We start from the raw sequence: 4,677 nt of genomic DNA, 5'->3' as shown, positions 1-4,677 counted from the left end.
GTATTGACTTGACTAGGTTCTTTTTTCTCTAAGGATACATCTTGAGAAAGAAGAGAATCAAGGAAATTTCTAATAATTTCATCTTCTTGCTCAAGGCATCTTTGTGATTAGGAAAGGGACTATCATATGTAATGAATACTTCATCTCTAGGGAGAAGATCATGAAAAGAAGGTATGGTGTCACTAGGATAAGTAGCCATAATATCATCCTCTTGCACCAAATAATCCTTATGAGGGGGGTACTTTTTAGAAGGGGGAACACAATTCTCAAAAGATTCATCTTTAGGAGGGAGATATTTGAAAGAAGTGTCCATATTCCCTTTTTGCACCAATGTTCTCTCATTAATGAGATCAATTTTGGGAGAGGGTAAATCATAGCTATCAATGAAAGGGAGAACAAAATTATCATCATATGCATGAAAGGGAACATCATGAACATCTTTAATGTAACTCAAAATTGAATTATAAAAATAAGATAAGAACTTCATATTCATTTATGATCAAAAAAGAAACACATATGTCATTTAACCATAATAATGTTCACCCCATACATGCATGGAAAATTGAATAAAGGAGGGAAAATGGAATTTGAATTGGAAACTTGAAATTTAAATTTGAAATTGTGAAATTTGAATTTGAAACTTGCAAAATAATTGAATAATACAAAATTCTAGGAAAAATGATTAATGAGTTGATTGAAAGAATAAAGAGCAATAATGCAACCTCCTAGGAAATTGAAATTTAAAATTAGGATTATGTAAAAATAACCTCTTAATTTAAAATTAAAACTATCCAAAAGAGATTGAATTTTAAAATTAGGGCCTTGTGAAAATAACCTCTTAATTTTTAAATTTAAATTTGAAACGATGAAATTTGGAATTTAAATTTAAAAATCAGGGCTATCTTGATTAACCACTTAATTTTAAAATTAAAATTAGAAATTCTAATTGTTGAAATTTGAGAATTAATTTGAATTTAAAAATTAGGGCTATCTTGATTAACCACTTAATTTTAAAATTTAAAATTGGAAATTGTAATTGTTGAAATTTGAGAATTAATTTGAATTTAAAAATTAGAGCTATATTGATTAACCACTTAATTTTAAAATTTAAAATTGGAAATTGTAATTGTTGAAATTTGAGAATTAATTTGAATTTAAATATTAGGGCTATCTTGATTAACCACTTAATTTTAAAATTTAAAATTAAATTGTCCACAAGAAAATTAAATTTAAAATTAGGGTCTTGTAGAAAGGACCTCTTAATTTTAAAATTAAATTTGAAATAGATCTAAGATTGAAATAATAAATGCAAAATTGAAGAATGCATAAGATTAATTTAAATTTAAATTTAAAAATTAGGCTTTTTAATTAACCTCTTAATTTTAAAATTTAAATGTGAAATTGAAATTTGATCCAAGATTGTAATTTTGAATTTGAATTGAAACTAGAAACCAAATTTGAAGAGGGGAATTCAAAATTTAAACAACCCACAAGCTCAATTTTTTAAATTTTTAAATTTTTAAATTAGGGCTTTTTAAATTAACCACTTTATTTTAAAAATTAATTCTAAAATATGTCTTGTAGATGAAATTTTGAATTACAAAATTGAAAAAGTGCTCAAATATGAAATAATTGATCCAAATTAAACAATTGACAAGCTCAATTTTGAAATTAAAAATTAGGGTTTTAATGAAATTAACCTCTAATTTTTTAAAATTTGCAAGGAAATAAAACTTGTAAATGAAAATTTGAATTTTAAATTGCTTACACTCAGATCTGAAAACAAAAATCAGAATTAATGGTGTAAGGAGTCAAGTTCACCAAATGTAAAGTGGAAAATTGGAGGCTTAGCAAATTCACTACTTGGAAGGGAAGATTCACTAAGCTCAATTTTCACTTGGAGGACTTTGCATTCAAAAGAGGGGAATGAATCTACTAGATCCAATTGCAAAGGATGCAAGGATTGAATACTAAGTAGATTGATTGATGTTTGAAATGTGTTTGGCCCTCTTTTGTAAGTTGAATAAGTAAAGTACTAGAATTGAAGACAAAATAGGCAGAAACAGTGAGCTACAAATTCGGGATTCAATCGTGCACCTAGATCTAAGAAGTTTGAGATGATTCAAAGCTTCTCTGCAAAATTGGGCAAAATTTGTAGGGACCATGTGTCCTAACAGGAGCACCCTCCTATCAGTCCTCCAAACTTTCTGTGTGTCGAAAAGGGTTTTTCTGTCTCTACAAATAAAGTTTAATTCCATAAGTACAGCTGTGCACTTGCTTCCTAAACACGGAAAGAAGAAGAAAGGGTTTGGGAATAGGGGTTTGCCTAAATCAAACCCTGGTTTGGAATCAACCTTGAAAGAAATACTGCAAATTCTTGAAATAAATGATGGAAAGGTAAACCTTCAGATCTGCAATAGATGATGATGATGCTTTTCTTCTTAGATGTAATCACATATTTTATATGAAATGGTGTGAACATGTCAAGACCTTAACACACACAAATGCTTGCAAATTAATGATGTAATGCTACTCCAATGGATAGATGAAGAGTATGCATCCTTGAGGAATGCTAGATGATGAATGCTTGAATGTCTGATGCTTGCATGTAGTCACCTTATTATTATCTCACCTTATGACCGTATGTTATCTTATGCCAAATGAGAGGGGAAGACATCCTTATATACTAGCAAGTCATCAATTGTTTAATTTTCTAACATAGGCCGACATAGGGGATTTATTTCCCATTCACAATTGAAGTAGGGTCAAGGGGGAGGGGCATCATGATAGGTCCTACCTAGGGAGGACCAGGGCATGGCACCCTGGTCCTACCCTAGTTTGGGTCATGATCAAAGGGCTATACAAGTTGTAAGATGTAGAAATAAAGTTTGGTTGCATAAAAGAGGCATAAATAGGTCCTGATCAAGCGTGGGGATGAGACCGATAAGGTGAGGGCCTAAAATGTAGTCAAAATTTCAAGGGATGCAATTTTAGGATGCTACAATAATAAAATAGAAAAATAAACAAGGAGGTGAATCACTGAGATGTCTTGCAACACACTACAACTTGGGTAGGCATGCAAGGTTAGATTTAAATCTTTAATGACCCCTATAGTCTCAAAAATTGCATACCCCTTTGTAATTCGACCTACATCTTTTGTAACCACTTTGGTGTCCATTCTCCTAGCACCTAAGTAGGCTCACTTCAGCCCTTGCATCAGCTTTTTCCCTCTTAGGATGCTCAAAACCCCTTTTCAGCAGCTCCCTCGTGGTGTCAGTCTTGTTAGCCACGTGTCTCCTTTGTCTCCTATTGTTTTCAAGCATGATTCATTTAGACACTAGCATGTCGCATGGACATTCATGTGTCGTGCATTCGTCCTGTGACATCTCAACGTTTGAATGTCGGTTCTGAGTATGACTTTCCACTTGTCACCTGCATATGTCAATAAAAAACAACTCCAAACCTTTCAAAAGGCTCGCCAACCTTCTTTTCCCTCCTCTTCTCTCATTTTAAATCTCTTTTCTCTTCATTCAAGCTCTCTTGATTCTCTCAAGAAAGATCTCTCGTTCTTTGGGCCCTCACAACTTTCTCTTGATCTTTCTCTTGCTACAATAGTCTCTAATTTGCTACAACACTCTCAAGCTCTCATAATATCTCTTGCAAATCTCTTTGCTTTCTCAAGCCTCCTTGGTAATATCTATCTATTTATCCTATCTTTGAGCATCTTGGGATTTATCACATCCCTCTTCTATCATTTATCATTTATCTTATCTTGCATTTATCTTTTATTCTATCAATATATCTGGGTTGTCCATTGAGGTGGAAACACCAAAACGGGGGTCTGACTGAGGCAGACTCCAAAACACAACCCCCAACATTTTCCTTCTTTCTTGTGTACAAGTTTATAATCATAGGAATCAGATCATTTAGCTAGAGGCTTCATATCATGGACCGGTTGTGAGTTTCCTTCTTTTCCCTCTTCTCAAGTCATTCTAAAATTTCTCATTTTGCGTTATTAGTCTATCTTGTTGTTTTTATACGTTCATTTAATATAATAATTGTATCTGCAACCCCCACATGGTTTCTATCTTCTATCTGTACTGGACGAAAACACCTCACGCTTGTATCCCAGCTCCATGCAGTCATCCCGAGACAGAGACTCGACAAAGTCCTCCAAGAGTCTTTTCTATAGTTTATTAGCTTATCTTTTCACTTTTATCCCCTGGCTCACCTTAGCATCAGTTTGAGTAAGGTAGTAGCGGATCGATTTGTCCTCTGAGATTCATCATCTTGGAGGTGACAAATCCCCTCTACATTTTGGTGAACCCGACATGAACACTTCTTCTATATTATTTTCAAAAGAATTATTTATCATTCCTTCATTCATTCAACATCCCCCTAAAAAATAAAAAAAGGAATATTATAATACTTTCCCCTTTCTTCAAAAAAAAATAATTTCGAGGCGTTGTCCTGAAACCCATTTTAATGGTCCGTCGGCCTTCGGCCAACAAATTTATGCATTATTTATTTATTTTAAGTTTATTTCATATGTTTTTGATTAAAAAAGTAGTGAGAACAAGGGCACTGACCCTTTACATAGCAGAACTACCAAAAATCATAGTGCAGAAACAACACTATATCAGCAATTAACAACAACTACCATAAAAAAGGAACCAA

This window comes from Cryptomeria japonica, chromosome 5 (genome assembly GCF_030272615.1).
Source record: "Cryptomeria japonica chromosome 5, Sugi_1.0, whole genome shotgun sequence".
NCBI lineage: Eukaryota > Viridiplantae > Streptophyta > Pinopsida > Cupressales > Cupressaceae > Cryptomeria > Cryptomeria japonica.
Note: the sequence above shows the minus strand (reverse complement) of the source record.